Consider the following 12,466-nt stretch of genomic DNA (forward strand, 5'->3'; position numbering starts at 1 on the left):
AAAACTGAAACTACACTGTTTCTACTGAGAAAAAAATCACAATTCTTCATAAAGAATTCATTGGTTCTTAAATTAATATAGTGATATCCATAAATATTAAGGTGATACTGCATGGTTATGGAAAGCAGATGAATCAATCCACTCATTGGGAAACACAAAGGGAAAATGCTCTAATACTTCAGGTGAATTACAAGTGTTTTTACTAGTCCTGTAAATTGTGGTATCTCTCTCTGTATGTATATATCTCATGTATAAAATGTCATTTTTCCTGTATGCAGTTTGCTTTTGGTAAAGGCTGTTTTCCCACTAATCACATGTTGAATAATCTTTGTTTTCTAGAGTTTCCTAAAAATCAGCTGATTTGGGTAGTTGCTGTTTACAACCATGGTAAAAGTATTTAAAAGTGGTTGACAGAAAGCAGAACAGATCTGACTGGATTTTGTTACACTGTTCAAAAAAGCCTTGCTGTAATTCTGGCCTCTTGTGTAGAGGATGTGTGACACAGCAAGACAAAAACCCACCAATTTTTTGTTAAATGTTTTTTAAAAAATCTTGTTGCTTGATGCAGGAATGAGTGTGATGGCTAGAGTGGATAACAGCCAACACCTTTTGCACAATGAAGCTTTTTATATTGTACAATTTATAGTTCTGTTGATCCAGTTCATTGCAGCTCTTTTTCCACACAAAATTAACGTCTGGGTTCAAATGTTCACCCTGATGTCAAGGTCTGATATTTTTACTTCTCCTTTTCTCCTAATTTTATTGATTTTTCTAGGCTAAGCATTCCATAAATTAGTTATAGCAAGAAGGCATATTGTGGAATGTGATATAATTGGCAACTGATTGTTGATGTAGGAGATTTATGTCGGCCTTATAGTAATAGTTTCTTATAATTGGAAACATATGTGATTTTTAGTGTCTAGACTTGGGAACTTTCCCAGGAAGGAGTTCCAGGTGGTTATCTAAGCATAATAGGCCAAATGGCTACTTAAAGGCTGCAGGCAGACATGGGAAATATGTAAATGTTGCTAGCAAATGTAATTATTTCATAATTTGACATTCATAAATTGCACTGTATCACTTTACATCTGATGGTTTGACCAGCTGATCTGTTTTGTAAATTCATGTTAAAACCAGAAATTTGCTTTCTCTCTGAAGCAGTGTAGAATACACTTTAGAAGCTTTTGATATATCTGAACGACAAAAAGCTTTTATCTGTATCCTGTGCCTAATTTAGTTGCATTGATATATGGATGTTTAACCTGAAATAGCAAATAGTTACATTTATAGAATGAATCCTGACATTTGGTATGGTGTAGTTAAGTTACCTGGCACATTGAGCTTTGTCTTTGTTTGCTAGTAATCTGATTTCTGGAAGGACCTCAGAAAGGAAACAAGTCTGGAAGTTGTACAGCCTCCTACAACATGTGGTGATTTGATATTTCCTTGATCCCAGTTTGCCTTGAACATGCTCTGCACGTTAAAACATCCCTGGAGAGGGAAAGCACAGTTGGCTATCCCAGCATGAATACTCTGCAAATATTGTTCTGGGACCTGCACAGCCTGTGACTCACAATGAACATTTTCAGCTCTGGTTCTGACTGTACAATGGGAAATAGAAAAGAAAACAAGAGATTTGCTGGGCCAAACACTGGATGACTTGATCATGTGGCTTGCACAGAGAACTGGAAGAGTTGCACTAGAAGATGTGAAAAGTCCTCTCAATTCAGTTTTCATGTGCCAGATGGTTGTTCCTTGTTGTATTTTTCTTTTAATCCTACCTGTTAAGATAGCAAAGAATGACATGCATTATCTGGCTCTGCAGCCAAGTGTGTGGTCCAAATTATTTTCACAGAATGCCTGACAAAGTCTGCTTGCTTGTCTGCCTGCCTCAATCATTTTTCTCAACTAATGAGAAAAATCTGCCAAGCATTGTTGGGCTAAGGCACTAATTATTCTCAAACAAATGTTTCAATTTTGCACAAGTTAGGAAGTGTCTCTGTTTTAAATGATTACATGCCAAGATGCCAGAGTAGTTAGACCAGTTTAGTTTGTCAATATGTCTGGAAGTCCCAGAGGACCAAAAAGATGAAATCATTAAAAGCAAATGGGTCTGCAGTCTTAGGTGCTCTTTTAGGAAATACTGCTGCAATACTTTTTTTTTTTGTCTATGTTCATTTTTAATGAGAAGTAGCAGGTCTATTTTCCTTCTGGAAATGTTATTTCTTGTGATATTCCTGGCTGCATTGATCCTCAGATTCTCTTGGTTTTGGCACTGATTTAAAGGAAATTTTGTGACTAGTCATGCAGGACTGGCCCATCTTATCTTTTCTCAGATTTTGTAGCCTGCTCATCATCACCCCATTTAAGCATAAAGGAAGTTGGTCTCTGATAGTGACAACATTGGAAAGTATCTCCTTGTCAAACTTTCAGTTGAATTTGCCAGTTGGAAGAAGCTTGAGCAATTTGAAGGAAGTTTACAACTTGTTTTCCAAGCAATGGTTCTGCACTTGGACCTGAACTCCACTTTTCCCTGCTCAGAAATAGTTGTGAGCTTCCAGAACAGCATTGTCCCCGCTCTGATCACAATGTTTAGGTCACATCTGCTTGTGACAAGGTTCAAGGTTCTGATGTTTGGTGTGTCACAGGTGAGGTGTGTGCCTCTGCTCAGCTGCACCTTTCCTGCACTTCTGCCACCTGCCTTTCCCACTGTTTGTCCTCATCCCAAAATTCCTCTGAAAGAAGCAGAGAGATTGCCAGGTTTAGGTTGCTCTGCTGGGTTTTTCTATGTGTACATCAACAAAAATCAGAGTTTCCAAGAACTGCCTTCCTGCCTTTAAATAGGGAGCTGCATCTTTTCTGAGAAAAGTGTGTTTTAAAGATGATGAGAAATTTAAACAACTAATTTCATAGGGATAATTGGAGAGGTTTATTTGAGCTAGCTCTGCAGTATGTTTCATAGATGCATGTTAGTTCAAAATTGTTGGATTAATTTGTTTTTAAAGCATATATAAAGAGTAAGGGGAAAATTAAAGGACTAAACCACCAGAAAGCAGAACTTGGAGCATTTCATGACTTGGTTATTTTCCAGCAGCCACCTGTGCCAAGGAAGAAAATGTGCCTAAATATTGTGGTATTTCTATCTCCTCAAACAGTTACTCATAAAGAGATAAATGGGCAGTAATAACATGTATTTCACTAATGGTTTATATGTTTTGTTTTTAATACATCCCCTTCTTATTTCAGGGAAAATATGAAACCTGGTGCCTGGATACTTTCTATCATTAATTGCTTATTGCCCTTATCTGTACCCACTAGCTTAATTGCAATCTGTCTGCTTGGTGCATGGTGTGTGCTTTTTAATAGAAATTTTGAGAAATCATTGGTAAAAAGGAGATGCACTGCATGGGAAACCTCCTTGGTGTGAAGAGCTGGGCAGAGCTGGGTGGCAGCAGTGCCTGCAGATGGATGGACTCAAGCAAAGGAACTGCAAATAAACCTTTCCTGGTTCTCAGGTACAGTGCAGGCAACAAAAGCTGAACGAGCTGTGAATCCCAGGAGGTTCCTCAAAGAGCAATCCACAGTCAACTCCCAGCAGCAAAGATAATGGTGTTACATATTTTGAAAGACTTTCCATTTTCCATTTTATTGTTCTTTTCTTGTTTGGTATTCAGAGCATTGTTATTTTCTAGATAATTTTCTCTTCTGATTTTCAGGTGCTGGCTGTCCTTGGTAAGACCTAAATCTTACCTGTAATGCCAATTACTTTGTTTTAATCAGGAAATGCACACTCCATGCAAACTTTTGATAAGCCTCTTTTGCATTTTTGACTTGTGAGTGGCTCTGCAGAGAGCTGGAACAAGAGGAAGGGTCTTAATTTGTTTTAGTTGGGGTCTGTGCTCCAGACCAGTAAGCCCTGGTGGCAGTGAGAATACCAGGATACTCAGTTGTGCCTGGACTGGCAACAAGTGCAGAATCCTCCTACATTTGTAGGAGTATGAACTTCCCAGGTGGATCTCCTCCCTTTTTAAGGATGCTGTGCACATGAAAGAACTTCCAAGCATTTTTTGTGTAGCAGGAGATCCCATGGCATACATCAGTTTCACCATCTTCATTCTTGAAATACATTTTATGTGTCTTCACTTAAGTTTTGGGAAGTGATAAAAACACAAAAGAGGAAACTAAATGTTAATGTAGTAGTTCCTTGCAATGGATTATTTCTCATAAGCTAAAGTGGAGTACTCTGAAATCAGCTTACACTGCAAATTAAATACTAGGAACCCCTTACATTTCCTTATAAGAAAAAGAGATTTTCTGTGACTAGTTCCACTGTCATTGACACTTTGGCATATTTAGGCTAATTCCAAATTCTAGTCCTTGTATATACCACTAATACTTCCTTTTCATAAAAATGTCCTAATTTACTTGATTCTCCTTTTGTTATGTGTGTAAAACTGAAACTTCAGCACTGTAAGTTCAGCTGCATGTGTTTGTACTATATGGATCTTTTTACATTGAAGTTTAGTTTTATGAACAACCAGAATTCCTTCAAGTGAAAATCTGCACTTTCCATCCAAGAACACTTCCTATTTTGTCTATCTACATGTGCTAGTTTGCAGAAGTGCAATTGAAATCCAGTGGGAGTAGCATTCCATTGTAGCTACACAAGTGTTGCATTGTTTTAAAAAGAAAAAAATTTTGCTATATAAACCCTATTGCTCTTCTTTCCCACAACTTGTGTTACAATTCTACCTAATTATTTTTTAAATAATAATTTCTCTGGAATTATGACTCCACCAAGTTAAAAATGTTAAAATATGTGCAGCTGAAATAATGTGGAGATGGGTTGAAAATTTGTAATTTGTTTCTTCAGTTTGAAGGCTCTTGAATTGCTCTCTCAGCAGCTTGGTAGTGTCCCCCATTTGCTGCTATTGTATAACCATAAACAAATTTCAACCATTGAACTGATTTAATGTGACTAATCAGTTATTCTTGAAATTTTGCTTTTTTTTTTAAATTTTTTTATTAATGCTACCTAAAGGATGTCCTGGTTGAAAAGAAGCTGCTGGGCCTCTGGTTTGTTTTATTCTGTGCAGGAAATGTATCAGCACTGTTTAAGAAACCAGTAAATTGTTCTTTCCATGGTGCTGGGGAGGGTGATGAAGTGACTTCTCAGGGGTCTTCTCCTGTTATTTCTCAGTGAATCTGTGATATCTGAGTATTGCATCAAGCAATTTTCCTAAGAGAGGGGAGCTTTCTCTTACACAGCTTAGCCATAAACACACCCCAAAGGGGCTGGAGCACGATGAATGTGAGATTTAAGTTGTCAGGTACATGATTGCCCATCACACAAATCACATTCCTTGTGGTGGAAAAGAGGGAGACAGGGAGGAGAGTCCCTGTCCTGGAGAGACCCTGGCACTGTGCAAGCAGCAGGGACCATTCTTGTTCCCTGGAGTTGGTATTTGTTCCCTGGTGTGCTGGTGCTGCTTGTCCTTGGCACCCAGGAAAGCATCCAGCCTCAAAGGTTGTAGAGTTTACAGCTCTTCACACGGTGTCACTGTGTTACACAACCCAGCAGGGCACAGCTGTGGAAAGACATCTCTGGGAAATCTTGTCAATCTATTTTGTCATGAGGATTGATTGAACTGCAAACATAAGCTGTGTGTTTAAAGATAACACTTTTGTCTTGCAAAATTGCAGTGTGGAAATCTGCAGCTTGCTGTAGGTGCTTCATTCTCCTCCAGCAATGGTGCTCTCTGCTTCTTCAGGAGCCTAAAAAAGGGAGTCAGTGATGCACAGCGTTTCAGCTGGAAGTGGATTTGGTTGCAATATGTAATTGAGCAGAGGAGTGACAGAGGTTTTAAATTATGGAGTTGATTTTAAGAGTTGACACTGGCATTAAAGGTTCTATATTTGGAGCTCCTGCTTTAGTGGCTAAAATGGACATTTATAGATAGAAAATGTGATGTGAATTCCCCTTGTGGGCTTGGCAGATAGGTTTGAGAGTGATTTCATTTTTTGTGTGTAATTTTCTTTTGGCAGGAATGAGTGCAGGGGGTGGTGGAGAGGTCAATTTGTCTATGTTTATAGGTGCTGACAGGCTTTCTGAGATTTAATTTTAATTCAGCTTGTTTAAAAATTGCATGGCAGTGTTTTTTTAAAATATACTGTTGCCAGATTTTGTGTTAACTTGTGTGTGCATACCATCAATTTTGTGACACAAATTGGCTTTATTGATAGCTAGTGTGCTACAGTTGGCCAATAGCTAGTTAAATCTGAGCTTTCCAAAAGTTCAATCTGTATTTTATAAAGCTATGCATTCAATGGTTTTATATGTTGCTAAGAGCTAAGCAATTAACCCAGTTAGCAGAGTTTTTTGTGAATTTGATATTTAATGATAGTTTAAAAATTTGGGGGTTTCATGTGTTTGGAAAAGAGCTGCTTTGAAGGTAGGAAAAGTTATTGTAAAAGTTTTGGTTATTTCCAAATGAGATCAGATTTTCATGATTAGAAACAAATATTAATTATTTATAGCAGCCTGCATTTAAGAATCTTTAACCTCAAATCTTTACTTGTACCTCCCTTTCTGAAGCAGCACCTCTCATTTGATCATGAACTGACCTAAACCAAAAATTAAGATTAAAAACAGAGCCAGTAGTACTGAATGGTTACACTGCAGGAATCACAGCCAGTTAAAATTTGGAATTTCTGAAAGGGGGGCTAGACTCTTAATCTTAAACATCTCTGGAAAAATTGCAGCCCTGATCTCCACAGGGAAGGAGGGGGAAAACATTGATTCAGAAAACATGTGCTGCACTCCAGTGTATAAATCCGGATTTCAAAAATAAACTTTTTTAGCATGCTTGAAAGTCGTTGCTGACTACTGCCAACTAGAAAATTTAATAAAGAGTTTAACTTAGTGCAGCCCAAGCCAGCTCTGCAAACACATGCTTTCCTGCTGAGATCAGAATGAGTGTGTAGCACAGGGTGCAAGAGGCAGAGGGAGGGAGCACGAATCCCTCCTGTGACTCCAGATCTTGCTGTGCTGGGCACAGCTCCATAATCACTGTATTCTGCAGTCACTGCCCTGAGTGAGAGTGCACAGCTCTGCTCCCAGCTCTCTCATGCAGCTTACATTCCCAATTATTCCTAAAAGGCCTCTTGCATCTTGCAAATGGACACATTTACCTCCCCTGCTGAAAAATCTTTTTATAGGAGATGTCTTGTGCTCTCCTCGCCTATCTTCTGGTGCAGGATTTTGGAGCTCAGCCATAACCATTTCTGAGACAGCCTCCTAATACAAAGAGAGAAAATTAATAGGTTGTTTTAAAAGTCACATAATTTTCATTAGTTCTCTTTGAGAAGCTTTTTCAAATCTAAATTTAGAGATATTGGATTCAGTATTGACGGGGAAAGGAGTTGAAACCCTTTCAGTCAAGAAGGATCCAGGTTTTGTTTAGCAATGTGTGGTGATAAGAGAGGGCAGCACATCAGGCTCTGTGTCAGGGTTTGTGTTTCAGCCCAGATCTTTATCCTCCTCCCAGAAGGGTCTGGGGCCATGGGGAAATGAGCTTGCCTTGTTTAGGGAGGAGTGAGAGTTATGTAATGCTGAGCAGCACTAATGCAGAGACTTGTACAGGCATGTCCACTTCCCTGGGATGGGGCAGGTCCATAACAAAGGAAGGAATCGTTTATGTGACAGCCATTTCATAAAATACCTTCCCTGGCTCTGTTCTTTCAAATAAACACCACACCACCTTCCAAAGTGGCAAACAGGAAGATTTTTTTTTTTTTTTTTTTTTTTTTTTTTTTTTTTTTTTTTTTTTTTTTTTTTTTGTCAAAAGCTAAACTGGTAAAAATGCTGCCAGACTGTCTTCCCAAGATGTTGGTGCAATGGGACATGGAGGCTTGGGAAATACTAAAGAGGAGAGTTTTCTTGTCCTTGAAAAACTGACTGAGAAAGAATTTAGTCTATCAGTGATGGCATAGAATAGGAAGAAAGATTCATAAAATAGTCTACTCTGCAAGTGTCTCATCTAAATTGCCCAAACTGGAATGAAAGAGATTTTGGTCTTGCTTCTGCTGTTTATTTACTTGTCAAGAGTGAGAAAAAAAGGCAAAATCCCACCTACTTCACAAAAGGGCAAATAATTTCTTTTTCTTTTTTTTTTTTTTTTTTTTTTTCCCTCAGTCTCAGGATGATCATGTTCAGTGTGAAGGCCAAGAGATGAGAGCACATACACAGGGAAGAATATGTGCTGCCAATTATTCTGTGAAATGATTCTTTTTCTACCATTTGCAGTAGGGCCACCTCAGGCAATACTTTTGTCTAGAGACAATTTTGTCTTTTCTGTTACTTGTGGGGATCATACACTGCTTATAGGGATCTTACTCCTCAATGCCTTAACAAGTTCTCCTTGCCTGCATTTCTAAATGCAGCACTCAGGGCTACCTGTCCAGCACATGGAGGCACTTCTGGCTTGATTGTAAAAGCCACAGATCTGATTACTTGTAGTGTTTTGTTTCTCTGGCATTTGGTCTCTGTGTTCACCATTCTGACTAATGCAGAGAAAATCTGGAGTCACACTTTCATGTCTCTCTTCTGATCATATTTGTTATTCTAAAGTAATACCACTGTGGTGGTGGTTCAGTTAGCAAAGCAAATAGTGTCTGCTCAAATGAGTGAAAAACTGATCTTCTTTTATGTCTGATGACATGGCAACACTTATATATATATGTGTATATATAAATATATATATATATAAGAGTTTTGGGTGGTGCTTCCCAGCAGTGTTACCATCCTTGCTTTTTAATCTGCAGTGTGATGGTGTGTTTGAATTAAATTCTTGTAAACATTTGCACCTGTTGGAAGAGCCACCATTTGTTGTCACAGCAATGGGGGCAGTGGGAGAAGCACTGAAGGAAGTGTCTTCATAGGACAGGTGTAATGGATGAGCTTGTGCTGCAATTACTCATTTCATGTGTAAAGTGAATAACTCAGCTTCTTTTTTATACACCTCTCTAGTACAAATTTTCCTTGGCAAAAAGTGAAAGAATAAAAAATTTCCTAAGTGCATTTGGGAGATGAATCTGGATAAACGTTTAGGGTTTGTTTTTTTCTTTTTTTTAAATGAATTAAGTTTTGGGATGTGTGGTAGTCATCCTTGAGTAAACCAAGTGTAGCCCATGATAGTTGCAAGAAATATAAACAAGTAGCAAATGGATAAAGGTAGTTCTAGTGTACTGAGGGAAAAAGAAAGTTGTTCATCCTTACCTGAAATAAAGGAAAACTAAACATTTTCATGGAGCATTTGCCTGGAAGCATTCTGGATTATCAGTGCAATTTGAATCAATATTTTTTATTTTAAGTTGAATGCTGTTGTGAATACTAAGCTCCTTGACTTCTGCTTTGACTATTTTAGATGGATATTTTTAATTCTTTTCCTGTCATTCCCTCTTTACAGGTGGGATGAAAACAGTTTGTCCTAATTTTTCTATGGAATCTCACCCTCATACAAGAGCTAATACTGTAGATCCATAGATAAAATTCTGCAAACAAATGTGTTCTCTGCTGTCATGGCATCATGGAGAGGTGGGTGAAAGATGAAGTTCCCCTGAGGAAGTGAGTGGTACTTTGGCTTTTTTGGAGACTTCAGCTGAAGCCTTACATGCACATTGGTGTCTGTGGTTTCACTCCCTTCAGTTCATTTTGGTTTACAGTCAGGATAAAAAAAAATAAAATACAAATGAAACAAGCAGTACTCAGAGCCAATTGGTCTGTGAGAGAGATTCTTGAGGTTTGGTTTTACTGTGTCAATCTGAAGCATGAAGCTGCTCCAAGGACAGAGATGGCAAGAAGTGCTCTGCTAACTAGGCAATTGCATTAAAGTAACAGTAGAAGGCTGAGAAACCAAGAAATGCAATTCAAATGTAGGAACTGCACAGCATTCAGGAGAAGGAGGGAGTTTGCAGATGCTGTGGCTTTGCTGCTTGTTCTTGGACCTCCAGCTGTGTGTTGCTGAAAAGAAATTCTTGCCATGAAGAAACATTTGGATATGAGCTAGACCATTTTGAAATGCCCATTTTGTAAAAGTTTATAGGGAAAGCAGGAAACCTGATAGCTGAAGTTTCAATGAATTGCCCCCTTTGGCAATTCTCAACAGAAGGAAACATCCTGGAAATTTTGCTTGGCACAGTCCACAACAATTGTTGCTTTTAACTGTACAAAATCTATCTAGGAAAAAGTGGGTTTAAAGCTATTAAAGATATTGCTTGTAAGCTTTAGGATATTGGGGTGAAGGCAGTCTAGGTTGGATTCTTTGCTGCTCTGTTTTCCTATAACCCCCTATAAGTTGTTTTGTCCTAGAAATGCAAAATTCCAGTCATCTCACTTAACTGAGATGTTAATTTTAGGATCACACATGTCCTAGATTCTCAATATAGTCAATGAGATACAAGCATCTCTGAAGGGTAATTTGCCCCCTGCATGAGCTGAGCCTGCCCTGAAGGTAACTTTTCTTTGTCCATATGGTGTGAGAAGTGTCTATGACCAGACCCACAATTTGTGATGCCTGATTTATGTAACTGGGAATGTACCTGAGCAAGTATGTCTTACTTAGCTTTACTTCATTAAGAAAAATGCCTTGTGGTATTTTTGTACATAAAAACTCACCTTAAAATGTCTGAAAAGTGTGCAGGGAATCTTTCTGAAGCCAGAATTCTGGCTTCAGCTGCTAGGGCAGAGGGGCAGGCTAAAAGAAAGTAGCAATAGAATAATGCAGCATGTAAGTCTGGGTAGTGCACAAAGCCTGGATATGGGGAGGGGCACCATAAATCCTCCAGATTTTCAGGGATGTGGGTCAGGGAACTGGCTGTCTCCTATTTGAGGTCAGAAGAAATTGAGGAGAAGAAGAAAGATGTGGTGCTGACAGAGCATAGGTGAAGGCATGATTGAAAGCACAGAGCTGGGCTGAGGACAAAACATGAAGAACAGAGACATACTGTGACAGCTGAATAGGGGGAATTGGGGCATGCTATAAATGCATTAAGGGTTATAAATGATGTTCTTAATGTTTTCCACATTTAGAATAAAATACAGGGTGCAGCCTCATTTTTGAATACTTTGTGCAATTCCAGCTGTCCCATCTCAAGAATATGATGCAAGCTGTGGAGGTACAAAAGAAAACAAGGTGATCAGAGGGGTGTGATGGTTTCCATGCAAGGGAGGATTCAGTGACCTGGGTTTCTCCAGTTTTCAGAAAATGTAACTAATAAGAGGGCAGCAAGTTATGCTGGGGCTGTATAAGATTAGGAGGGGCATGAAGTGATTATTTATTCTCACTTGACAAAAAAACAAGTAATCAGGCAACACCTAATTAAATTGTGGAAGTTATTGCTACAGGATGCTGAAGATGCCAAAATAGAAAGGGTTTCTTAAAATTATTAGATAAGCTCATGGAAAAATTAGTTCATAAAGAGCCATTAAAGATACTGATGTAGGGCCAGGCTCCAGCTCAGGAAATTTCAAAACTTCAGGTTTGCTGAGAATTGGCAGGACATACCCTATGCTTGTCCTGTGCTCACAATCTTTCCTTAAGCATCTGCTTTGGCTGTTGCCAAAGACAGGACACTAGGGCTAAATGGGCTAAATGAATCTTGGGTTAACCTGCCTTGTGGGCTGCTTCTTGCTAAACCATAGCAAAGGCCTGCACTAAGTGTCTGCTGTGTAAACCAGGGCAATTTAGCCCTAAAAGCTCTAACTTCTGCATATATTACTTTTGCATCTACAGTATTATTTAGTCATGTGAATAAACCCCAGGCTTTTGGGCTAAATTTAGTGGTAAAATTATGACTTTTTTTTCCCAGTGTGCTGTCCTGCACTGTCTTCTGCCTATCAGGTTATATTGACACTGGCCCATATTATGTGTATTTTAATCTGGTCTGTCTTCTGGTACTTCACTGTTGCTGTTTAATAAGAATACTGACCTGGGTCAATTACCTTTAATTATCTAGAAGACATCTTTTTAGGATAAGTATAACCTTGAAATATTATTAACTAATATGTAGACCCTGGTGTATAGGTCTCATTGAAAGCTGTTCCACAAGCAACTAATAAATGAAATCTAATGAAACTGCTACTATCTTTTTGGACTTATTAGTCACATCACTTAAAATAGTTTCTTCTCCAATCCCCATTGCTCTGTCTTCTTTAGGTTAGCAATATTTGCAATTTCCTGCTGAAGTGCTGCTTGGAGAGCCAGAGCTGAGTGGTGAGCACAGTGGGATGCTGTATGCATTCTGGAGCTGCTCCTGGGGTTTACTCCCAGCAGACTTTCACACCTGTGTGACAGCCAGCAGCAGGCCAAGACTCTTTTGTTTAACATTTTTCACACAAACTGATCTTTAGCTTGAAGTTTGGGTGGTGAACAGCACAAAGAGAGCAACTGCTGCCCAGAGGATGGAA

This window comes from Oenanthe melanoleuca, chromosome 10 (genome assembly GCF_029582105.1).
Source record: "Oenanthe melanoleuca isolate GR-GAL-2019-014 chromosome 10, OMel1.0, whole genome shotgun sequence".
Taxonomy (NCBI): domain Eukaryota; kingdom Metazoa; phylum Chordata; class Aves; order Passeriformes; family Muscicapidae; genus Oenanthe; species Oenanthe melanoleuca.